This window comes from Mya arenaria, chromosome 10 (genome assembly GCF_026914265.1).
Source record: "Mya arenaria isolate MELC-2E11 chromosome 10, ASM2691426v1".
Classification (NCBI taxonomy): Eukaryota; Metazoa; Mollusca; class Bivalvia; order Myida; family Myidae; genus Mya; species Mya arenaria.
In genome coordinates this window covers 67,523,536-67,536,919 of record NC_069131.1, presented here as the reverse complement: position 1 = coordinate 67,536,919, position 13,384 = coordinate 67,523,536, and positions in this window count along the sequence as shown.

The window sequence follows — 13,384 nt, the reverse complement described above, 5'->3', positions numbered from 1 at the left end:
AATGGCTTCACTATTTTATATCCTTAAATTTGGTGCATCTTTATATATGCCCCATAAATTACCCATCCAGCGATAATTGACATGGTATCTGCAATTGACATATTGTGATTATTGTCCAATTGTATTGTCATACACGTAGATGACACATAGCATGAGATCAGTGAATGATGAACTTGCAGAATATTTCGGATTTCAATTTTAAATAAAAGGAATGCACGAATTTAAAAAAAAAGCAACACGAAATTGTCCTTTTAAGAAAAATACGAAATTTCAAGCCTAAAAATATAAATGATTTCACAGTATAATGACACGACATTTAGAAACATGACATTTGTTTTAAATTTGTCATAATGTATTGAATTCTGAATCAATTAATCAGCTTACAATACATCAACAACAAAAAAGCAAGCAAGAACTCATTGCTGTGATTGAATATCTAACAGAAATATACAAAACTTCATCGCTCTTAAATATGCATTGATGATGTGCATTGTAAAAAGGGCTTGAAAAAAACCCCTAAGGCACCTCTTTCCCTGATAGATGATCACGTTAAAAAAAAACGTTTAAAGCAAAACGCCTTGGAAAGTTCACTGCAAAGACACCAATATTTATGCAAAAATTGATACCAATCCACTTAATGTCGTTAATGTGTGCTTATATAAACAAAAATATTAATAATTAACGCGAGTCTGTGAAAGAAAACACAGATTGTTTAGATATTTAAATCGATTCAAATTGACACTTAAAATCGTTTAAATCTATAGAAATAACATCTCTGTAAGAAGAAGCAGTTTTCCGTTACGGCTTTTCAAATACATATTGGTTAAAAAACGGGTTGTCTATCTGAAGCATTATAGTTGAGGGCTTTTGGAGGATCCCCCAGCTGAGCATAAGTTCTTGATTAGTTTTGTCTTTCTTGGAGAAAAGGAGGAAAACGTCAATTGTTTTGACAACACAATCATTTCTGAATAATTTTGTAATGTTACTGAATTCTGAATTTTAAATCATACAGTTGTAAGAACTCTTGCAAAAAGCCTTTATTGAGACCAACCGAAATATCAGCAAACGGAAGGTTATGGATCTCAGTGCCAATGAGCATCCTATAAAATGTTGTAAACTGCTTCATATTTTAAAATGGCGCTCAATGAGGTCTGGTCGGGTTTTTTGGAACACAAATAACTCAGATTGAAATTTAAGGTGATGGTTGACATTTTTCTTTAATAGTTTTTGATTCATGAATGGAAATTAACTAACAAGCATGATGTATAAAATTACAATCATGGACAATTTACCTTTTAAATTGATCTTAATTTAAGCATACAAAATTGACATCAGCTATTTTGGATGGTATAAGACTAAGGTATCGTGATATATAAACAATCGTTACTAAAATGCCATATGGCTGACGATTTTTTTTTATGTCTACTGCATAGATCCATTTTCAAAATATAAAGCAGATATTTCTTAAAGTCAAAATCAAAATAAGCACATGTATAACAAACATACAATTTGAGTGATATACCTTTAACTACCTATTAAATAATGCATTAATGGAAAATGTTAATTACTGATAACAAGATTGTCTAAACGCGAAATAAACAATGTAATTATCAATTACAAATTTTAGCCAATATTTCGTTATAAAAATAAACATCTTTTTTCAAATTCAAATGTTATCCGCTGTATGTCGTTAAAATCATCATCAGCTTCATTTAAGTTATCAAAAGAAAATATCGGGACTTACCTCAATTTTGTTGTCATAACTTTAGACAAATAGTCCGCCAAAAGCCCTTTGCAGAAAATCATACGCGCATACAACCTTATATATACTACATATTCTGTATCGGTCATATTGTTTCAGTAATTCTAGCCTTATAAGAAAGTAATTGAAATATCAACTTTTTCTCATTTTATGCATTAAAAGTCCGCACACAAATGTATAAGGCCTGTTTTTATAATTTGTAAACAGGAAAGGAAATAATTAACTTCATCAGACTTCTGAAGAACTTCTGTATTTAAAAGAATGATGTGAATCAGTACTTATGTTTTTCTTTCTAAGAACTAAATTTTTGCTAACTTAATGAACGTTTTAACTCTTGCGCAGATGTGACTGACTTTAAATCTCTTGATTAAAGAAATGTTTCCAATACTGAAAACCAACAAATTATTAAAATGGTTTCACAAATGTTATCCTGTATAAATTGTTGACCGGTTTGTGTAAAATCCAGAATATTCACTAAACAATAGGCATAACTGACTGTTAAAATCTTTATTACTCTAGTATTGGAAACTGTTCTATGGTACATCAGTCCCATAACTTTTTATAATAGGTATGTTTGCCTTATATTTTAAAAAACAACTTATTCTCTTGTACACACAAACACACACACACGCGCGCGCACCTACATGCATGCATGCACGACAATTAGAACAACAACAAAAACACTTATGAATGGTAATGCAAGAAAATATACTATTACTCGTGCATTATTAGTAAATGGTAGAATCCTTCAAAATGATAACAACATTTTTTCTTAAAGCGCAAATGATAATGATGGATGAGAAATGAAATCATTTGAATAATAGGAAGAAGTGATAAGTTATAATGATCAACTACATTATTTTCGTGCAAACTATGGCAGGTTTCAAGAGAAAATCTGTGTTTTTATTACTTTTCCAATTATTTTTATTTTAGTGTATAATGATATCTTTCCACATTATGTCTGTATATTAAAAGAGTGTTGTTACATGAAAACACACATATTTACGAGGGACTCATTGAATTTTCCCATTACGTTTTTCTTGTCATGTCTGCTTTTTAGTATAGATATTTTATACCAGGTTTATGTAAATAAAACATATTATTAGAGTATTTGTTTGTTTTGACCTACCGATTATTTTCTTATAAGACAAGAAGGTGGAATTTAGTGATAAAAGTATTGATTTCGTATTGAAAAAAGCCATTGATAAGCCCATAGTTTTAGTTTTGCTAATCTTAGTTTATCATTTTTTGTTGATGCCAATATATAGCCTGATTGTTTTTGATGCTGCGTGCCAATGACGGACCCTTGGGGATCATCAGCAGAACAAATGTTAACCAGAAGATAAACATAGATGCCAAAGCATGTGGAGCATGTGAGGATTGTTTAGATACGAGCTGTAAGAAATTGTTAAGTTTGTTAAGGAAGAACATGACTAAAGACAACATAAAATTTCAAAGGTGAAAATTCCACATCATTGACGGAGAAAGTGTTAATGTATCTATATATACATTCAATGCCAACATTAGTACATTCGAAAAGTTGTTTTAGTTTATACTGTCATATATTTAGTACTGGAAAACACAAGGAGGCGATGCATTCTTATAGACTTTTTCAAGATATTCTCAGAACAACAAGGTCACAAGAGGTCAAGGGGCATGGACTGTACAGTTCCTTATTTTATATAGTTATACTACTATGTATAGTAATACATACCAGGATTGTACCAGTAACATTAAGAAATGTATCTTTTACGGAGTTCAGTATTACATTATAGTTCGTAGTAGTGTTTGTCTGCCAATTTATCTCATGTTATACACTACCTGTCTTCACGAGGAGTGATACATTCTAGACGATGCCATCTACCGTTAATTATGAGATGAAAGACGTAGCCTACAAATTACTGCAGTTACATTATTACATAGATACATTTCAGATAATACTGAAAGCCAAAGGAAACAATGGTTATAAAGGAAGATCTGCGTAGTAAATTTTCCATCCTGGCATTCCTGATTCGTATATTTGTTTCACAGATATACTAAAACAAACATCTGCATACCACGACTGTGTGTTATGTGTGTTTACATGACAATATACATGCATCTGAATTATTGTTTCGAAAATGGGCCTATGCAGTAGTCACAGAGTTTGGCTTTTATCAGCCACATGGCACCTTTAATAACGTGTAATGGTATATTACGACTGTTTTGTATCTAAGTATTTAAAAAAACTGGCTGTTGCTGTATCCCAGTACAATTCAAACTATAAGGTAAATGGTCCACAACTGCATTTTTCATTACAGTCTTATATTGTTAGTTGATATCCATACTTATATAAGATAGTATAAATGAAAAATGTCAACAACCATATATCTGCGTATGTGTTATTTCTGTACAAAAACAGCTACTTCGGATATTAATATTTTAATATTGAGCAATGTGCTTATTTCGACGGAAATAATAGTGATAAAAAATGTTAACCCGAGGGAGAACATACACACTGTTTAGCTAATAAAATGGGTTGTATATGGCAATAGCAAAAGTTCCTGTTTAAATATATATAAAGCAGCTCCCCAGCTTCTACCAGCTTCTTTGATAATGTTACCCTCCATAACTATCGACAAAAATAAGAAGAAGTTGTAAGCCGTTACGGCTTATTTGAAAACCCAACACTCTTAGCGGCAGTTGTCTGTTACGAGTTTATATAAGTTGACCTCTTTAGTCTTTTCTGATACCAGTTTTTAAACTGATGGAGTTAAAACGTTTTATTGAACTCCAGCTTCTTATAATACCCTCACCTGGTTAATCGAAACGGTTACGTAAAGATATTTAACTTTTTTCATAGTAATTGGCCCCAGGCCTGGACATTAATTTTTGTTCTTGAATAAAATGTTTTTTCAATTACATTTGATAAATTATTGTATATTCATGAATAAAAAATGGATTTACCTGGTGATATAAAATGTCCTTGATTATTTTGAAACACAGGCAGAAGAGTGCAAATTTACACACATGAAAACATTTAATTGCCTTACCCGTTCGATGACAGTTTATGTAAGTTTCACTTCTACAAGTTCCCATGTGTACAGTGTCTTATAAGTTTAATCATCATATTAAGCATCAGCAATAAGTCTAATTGTTTCACTATACTTATATCACTATTCCTTTAACACTCCATTATGCGATTATTGCATGTGAACTCCATTATCATGTAAACAGATTTCACTGCGTCAGCCTAGGTCACAAAAGTACATTTACGCACAGTTTCACAGCAGTGATTTGTAGCTACCAATGTTTATTCCCATTAGCTCATTTATACTGAATTCCAGTCTTCTTTACATCGGCTTAAAGCCATTAATGTTTCTGATTTAGAATTAACATCGCTCTTGAAGAAGAAAGTAACATTTTGATGAACTGGTATACTTCCAGTCAAATGCAGGCTAACCCTGACAAATTTAAAGCATTTTCAGTTGGCTCAAAGCTGTTTAAGAAATAAAAGAATTCAATATACTTTATAACACAAGTGTTTATGAAGAGGAAGTGAAGCCTTAATGCATTGAGGTAAATGGTGTATTAAATGTTGATGCCAAAATTTCTATAATGTGCAATAAAGCAGCTAAGTAATTGAATATCCTTCAAAGACTAAGCACTTTTTGAAAACTAATACTAAGCTTATTATCTTTAAATCTTTTATCAGATCCAATTTCAACTACTGCCCTGTCCTTTGGCATTTTTGTAGCAAGACTAACACAGAACAATTAGTAAAGATTCAATATAAAGCTTTAAAACATGTTTTTAATGATTTCAATTCAACTTATGAAAAACTCTTCATAGTGTTCAATTGATAACATTGCATCTGAGCAGGGTAAGATACATCGCTACTGAAACGTACAAATGTCTGTATGGTATCTCACCAGAATATGGTCAAAACCTTGTAGTTTTTAAGACATGCAATTTTAACCTCACTGTGTAGATGTAACATCAGTAAGAACAACAAAATATGGGAAAAATTCTTTCCGCTTTAAGGTTCTCTTACAACTACCTGGAATTTAGAAGGCTGATCCGCACCTGGACAAGCCCCTCTTGTATATGCTCAATGTGCCAACAATACCATATTGCTTAAAAAATCTGAAGAAATTGAGAATCATAACATGTTCCGCTGAATTTCTTTTATCCTTTGTCTTAACAATAAAGAAGTTTTGTTTTCAGTGGGGTGGCCTACACTTACTGAACAAGATATGGTATGCATATACCAGAAAAGACTTCAGAGGACATTTTGAATAAAAAACAACAAAAAATAATCAAATTGAAAAGCATGGGATAATATCGGTTAAGGATTGTTTCAAATTCATATAACATCTGTCAAACACATAATTATAACTACTTGTGTTTTTCTTTCGACAAGTTTTTTGTTTAGGTGTTACGACTATACATTATCAATTAACATTCCTACAAAGTGGTAGACTTTGTTTTTTTCAATGTATACAGTTTATGCTTTAAATATACTCTTAAAATAACTAACAATTTTACAGTGGTATGTCAACTAGCGGAACCGTGCGCATATAAACCATATGCTTTTATTTCCAGGTCACGATCTCATTTTTATGTTTTTGATATGTAATTGAGCTTATGTTTCTTGTTTGCATATACAATTTTCTTAATTTAAATAAAGATTTGTTTATCTTGTATCGTAAAAAGTGTCGAAAACAGAGATCAATTTCGATCTTTTTTTTCGAGCGATCGACAATCTTCGATCCCTTTTTCTAGAATATATAAAGGCTGCGATTTTTCTGGTCGGGGTTAAGACATTTTTAGCATCATTGAGTGCAGTCGCATTATTGATCATGTAGATTTTAAAGCTTGACGCAAATAATCATTCGAAAATTCTCGGCCATTTTCTTAGAAAGCAACCGCGGATGTATGCCGGTACATTAGTAGAAGTTGTTTGTAAAAAAGTTTTTTTTATTATTTATTAAATGTTATGTTCAGCTTGTCTTTGAAGATCTAAGTTTCAATTAAATGGCAGTGAAGTTAATTGCAAACATAATTAAGATTTGCAAGATTAATGTCATTGAGTTTAACTGCCAAATTGAAACTACTACGCGATCTATTTGCAGCGTAGTTAAAGTGTGCTGATTTCTGACATTGTAAACAGTCCATACACATCCAAGGCTGTATTCGATAAAAATGGCCGAGGAGCTTCGAATGGCAAATAATAATACGTTTAAGCGACAGTATTTGAATAAGTCAATACGTTGGATATTGTTTTACTATATTTAATACGAATAAACAGTAACGATATTGAAATGAGACATCAACAAATAGATCGCAGACTTTTATATTAAAGGTCAAAAATTGATGTTTTATGCATTTTTCTTAAACCGTTAGTAATGATTTTAGCCATAAAACATGATTTTTCAAACGGTTATATTAAAATCTGCGATCTCATCCTCTGTCAGCAGTTTTTTATTACTGGTTTGCAGAAATAAACGCAAACAATTGCCCATTCCAAGACTGAAAATAGAAAAGATGTAAAAATGTAAATCTTTGTCAATGCATTTCTTTTGTATTATATATACTAAACACAGGGACTTATAATATACGTTAACAGATTGACACGATAATGGATGGGTATATTTTTACCGATAATGTATTTGACAACACATATTTTATCATTAAATTACTCTAAGATATCGATATTGCAGAAAAATTACTGTTATAGCATACAAATGTAGTTTGGTTTTATTGGGGTTTGAACTCTAGCCGGTAAAGTCAAGAATAAATTAGAAAATAGCCGGCTAATCCACACGGCCACCGCGACTTTAACAATTTGTTGGATATGTTGAACAAATAAGGATACATTGATAACATCACGTGATAATGTCAATCAACCAATCACGCAACATTACAGCTCTAACTAATTTTCAATCGCGTATTAAACGTTTATGAAAATTGTGGTCCCCAAAGACGATATTTGAGCAAATATCAACATTCGCTGAAGGTTTCCAGCTTTTAGTATTTTTGTTTTAACACTCGTTATCATTTGCCATACATTATTTCGTAATTAAAAAAGTGCATTGTTCAAACCATGAGCGAGTCACTCTAAAGTGTCTTTCTTTTTTGTTACACGTATGCATATATAAACTGAAATAAAGTGATAAGGCATACTTAAGGTGTCAAGTGTACAAAACCTGGAGCCAAAATAAAGCAATGGAAACGTTTTAAAGCCGTGAACAACTAACTGTAAATCACGGTCTTATAGAGAAATACCGCAGTACATGGGGTGTTTACTGTAATGTTATCTTGTGTTACACACTGTGTGGGAATGGACACCGGATATAGCTCAAAAAGTGATAAGTAAACAGACAATTATGCAGTTGTTTTTCTTTACCAGAGGTAAGATCTTGCTATGTTAACGCATATCTACCGTATCCACAAATGAAACAAGTGTTTGAACTATTAGCTGAATGCTAAATTTGGCCTATGGTATTCTTTAAGGTGCTTACGATTTAGCAGACCCCGATAAATGTTTCTTCAAATGTGAGATGATCACCTCAAAACTTAAAGAATTTCGACAAATATTGTTATTTTTTTAGAAAATATATCGAATAAATAAAAAATCTGAATCGATGGATTTTACAAGCATAAGCTCAATAATTTTATTGTAAGAACTGGCAATGTTACTTTTAAACTATTGAAAATATGCCCTTAGAAATGTTCACAGTACTGTACTGGGGATAGCTGTATCATGTACTGAGGATAGTTTCAAAGTTGAGAAATGAGTCCTGGTGAAAAGATGTAAAATGTGACAAAAATTTATAGTAACACTGTTAATATACAATATACATGTATGTCTATTTCGAACTTTCAAATAATCTGCAAAAAGTGAGAGTACAATTTGATAAGAAATTATTGAGCAAACTTTAGTTAACAATGAGTTTGATTCATGATCTCCTAAATATACGTATAACGACCTCCAATTTGTGTTTGCAAATCCTAGATTTCGCAAACTCAAGTACCCTTTAAATACGGTGTAATCGAATACTGGCCTATACTTTAGTTAGAAGGCTTCATTAAGGTATGATTTTGGGGTTTTTTGTTTGCGAAATGTTTTTGGAAGTTTGTCTAATTGACCCGCCAACTTCGGGCCCCAGCGGGGTTTTTGCAGAAAAACACGGGTTTTTTCACTATCCCGCGGGATTTTTCTCCCGTTTTTCAAAAGCTGGGGAAAAATCCCGCGGGGTTTCAATAATACAAGATTCAAGTTATTTCAGCTCAAAACAACATCTTATATCAAAAGGAGCATTATGCTTCGACACCGGAAGTGAAATAATGCGAAACAAAAAAAAAACCGCTTTTCAGTACGGGGTTTTTCTCCTGCGGGATAAAACTCCAAGATTTTACCGATAATGCAAAATCCGTAAAACACCCACTTCTAAGCTATTATATTATTGTTATGATGTTATTTATCACTTGTTTAAGGATTTTGAAATACTTGCTTTTTATTTAAAGAACAACAGAAATTTTATGAATGTTTTTTTACGGGAGAAAAACCCAGCAAAACCTGTTTTGACTATTTATGATTTAAAACGCGATTATTGCACTTCATTTAAAGCAAAAACAAATGTTACTACATATGTATCTTATATGTTTAATATAACAACCATGTTAGTTATGTAAATGATATTATTAAAGGTAATTTAACTAATTTCGAAACTTATGAAATAGTGTAATGTAACCTTTTTTTTAAAAAAAAAAATCTTCCTTTTTTAACCGTCTTTAAAAATACTGCAGGAATGAAAATTATACGTGACGTTAAAGAGTTGTAACGTTAAAAAGATGATATTGCTTAAAATTGTTTAATTATTGGTACTTAAAATTGTTTAATTATTGGTACTTGAATCTGACTTTAAACCGGTTTAACACAAACATACAATTACAATAATCAATACCAGGGTACATGTATCATGCTGGAAAATTACGAATGTGTCAGACGAATTATTTTGTTTTTCATAGAAGATAAACAAAATCATCGAGCTTTGCAGAACGATGAATCAGAATGACTGAATGACACTAAGTTTTGCAAAATGGATATATCCCTAACTGCCATGGTAAGTCATATATATTTTATTCTATTGCATTTTTGTGTGGCTTGTTGAATATTAGCTAAAGAACTTTAGCGAACATGTTATATATTACCTTTTTGGATGTGTTCGCTGAAGAGAATGCCGTATCCAAACCCTACCAGAATTCGTGACATTTTTATGTCACGCTGTTATTTCACTTGTATGCATTGTACAGACAAAATAACTATATCCTCAGGTAAATGAAGTAAAATGTAGTTCACAAACACATTTTCAAAACCAAAAAACGCTTTATAGATAGTTGATTTATCATTTTAAACAATCCGATTATAAGCATTCCTTAATTAGGTCATAGTTGTGTTCAAATTTAATCACGTGATAACAAGATTTTCAGAAAATACCCATGTGACCTACATATGACCTCACAAATGTAGTGTTTATTTTGCTGTTATTTTTTCTTTTTCGAATAATTGGTAAATAACTAATAACAAACTTGGAATGAATTAATTGTTTTTACTTATCGAAAGGTATTTTAAACCTTACTGTAATTAGTTTCAACTAAATGAACAATGTGAATCCGGTGCTATAAATAGAATCCATCGACGTCATCATGGTCATGTGATTGCCGAGTCATTCAATTGGATCATCATACTCAGTTGATTCTGGTTGACTTTAGTATGGGGGATACGCCACAACTTGAATGTGTTGTAAACATCAAAAAAAGAAATATCAACATTAAAGTTATGGAAGCCAGAACTAGTTGAATATGTATCAGCTAAGAACACAGGTAGATCTACTTGACACAAACAATTTTAATAAGAATATCTTAATACACTTATCCCATATATAAGGCGATTATTGATTATGTGACTTGCACCTGTGGCTAAGAAGTAGGACAACTCTTGGTTATGCACCAGTCAGTTATAACCGCCCCCCCCCCGGTCCAGGGAATGGCAGGGACTTTGACTTTCCGTCCAGCTGAGCCCGGGCAAAGGCTCATTTTCCCCAGCTATCCTCGGTATACACCCAGTCTCGGGTAATCACGGCCTTCCCAGTTCCGGAGAATAGAGGGGACTTTGACTTTCTGTCCAGCCAAGCCCGGGTAAAATCCTTGTCCTGCAGGGAGGAACTGCCGGTAAAATCCCTGCCAAATGATCCCGTACCCCAAGGACCCTAGGTAAGGCCTCCGGTAATCACAGCCTTCCCAGGTCCGGAGAAAAGCGGGAACTTTAGCTTTCTGTCAAGCCAAGCCCGGGTAAAATCCTTGTCCTGCGGGGACAAACTGCCGGTAAAATCCCTGCCAAATGATCCCGTACCCCAAGTAGTCCAAATAATTGTACGTTGACAGATTTTTTTATGATTTTTGATATGGCAAATCCTTAATGTAATCTATTTCAAAGATGTGATTACTTTCAATGTACCTGTCCTCAGAATTATTAATTTGTAAGTTGTATACATGAATGTAATGTCTGTTCGTGAATAACTGTTCCCATGGGATGTATCTCTTCATTGTACTAAATGTCCTTATAACTCTTACTATAGTATATGTCAGTGTAATGTTCGTCCTTGAATAACTGACCCCATGGCACGTGTCTTTGTAATGTACCATACATTTTAGAATGACTATTATGATTATTACTATATACTGAAAGTCAAATGTAATGTCCGTCCCTGAATAAATGTCACTATAGAGTCATTTTTTGTTATAAAGTACATTTTAGAATAACTATTTATACTATATTGTATGTAATTGTAATGCTTGTCCCTGAATAACTGTCCCCATGGTGAGATTCTTTGTAGGTACATTTGAGAATACCAATTTCTGGAGTGTGTGTCAATGTTATGTCCGTCCCTGAATAACTGTCACCATTGGGTGTGTCATCACAATGTACATGTCAGAATTACTATAGTATAATGTCATTTAGTCAATGTATGTTTGTCCCTGAATAACTGTCCCAATGGTTCAATTCTATGTAAAGTAAATGTCAGGATAATTATTAGTGTATGGTTATTGTCAATCGTGATGTCTGTCCATAAATAAGACTCCTCATGGTGTGTGTCTTTGCAATGTTCATGTAAGAATAACTATAACAATATAGTGTATGTCAATTAAGTCTAGTCAATGTAACATCCGTCCCTGAATAACTCAGTCCTCATGGCGCTTGTCTTAAAATGTTAATATGTCAAAATAACTAGTACTTATAAAAGTGTATACATCAATGTAATGTCCGTCCCTGAATAACTGTCCCCATGGCATTTGTTGTTACAATGATAATGGCAGAATAACTATTCCTATAATGTATGTCAATGAAATTTCTATCCCTGAAATCCCTGTCCCCATGGTGTGTTTCTTTACAATTTTCATATCAGAATAACTATTTTTATAGTGTATATCAATGTAATGTCCGTCCCATATTAAATAATTAACTGTCCCCATGGGGTATGTCTTTGCAATGTTCATAAATTTCAGAATAACTATTTCTATATACTAAGTGTATGTCAATTTAGTGTGACAGGCCCTGATAAACTTTCCCCATAGTGTGTGTCTTTGCAATGTTCATTTCAGAATTACTATTTCTATAGTGGTGTTAATGTAATGTCCGTCCCTGATTAACTGTCCCCATGTAGGGATTTTATGTAAAGTGCACATCAGGATAATTAATTACTGTAATATCAGTGTTATGTCTGTCCCTAATTAAGTCACCCTAAGGGTGTCTGGTGTGTGTTTTTGCAATGTTCATGTCAGAAATACTATTAGTATATAGTGTATGTAAATGTAATGTCCATCCCAAAGTAACTGTCACCATGTAGCGATTCTGTGTAAAGTAAATGTCAGGATAACTAATTACTATATAATTGTATGCCAATGTTATTTCCCTAAATAAGTCTCCCCATGGATGCACCAGTCATTTGTATCCACGCACAAGGTCCGGGGGTATACCGGGGATAGCCGGAGAAAAGGGCCGTGTTTTTACTTTCCAGGTGGTCCCGCTGGGCCAAATTAAGCCAAGATTGGGCTTATATAGAGTCTCTGGGGTGTGGGGGCATTTGGCCGGGGTTTAACCATTAGTTTGTCCCCGCAGGGCGGGGATTTTACCCGGGGTCGGCTGGACCGAAACTCAAAGTCCCGGCGGTAGCGCCCCTAGTGTGCCTTCTTGTTTTCAGTTCCTACTGAAAGATTACTGTTGGTCAGCCTTAGAGTATTTGAGGTTGGCTGATGTAGTTTTTTCAACAGTCAGAGACTTCTGTTCAGGATTTCCACTCCTTTATTCTAAGAATAGTGTTCCTTTTAAATCAGCGATAACAAATAACACAATTGCAATTGCAAATCCAGTATGATTTAAGTCTATTTCATGTATAGTTATATGAATTTTTCATATGTGGCAGGTCTATTTTAGAAGTCTTTTGTTTATAATTGTCTCTGTGGCTGCATTTATGCCACTCTGATCCTGTTGTTGTTGAGATAATGAAGATAAAATTCTCTATTAACAAAAAGTCCACAATTAGAAAATAGTAGGAGAGAACTTTTCCAATAAAAAAA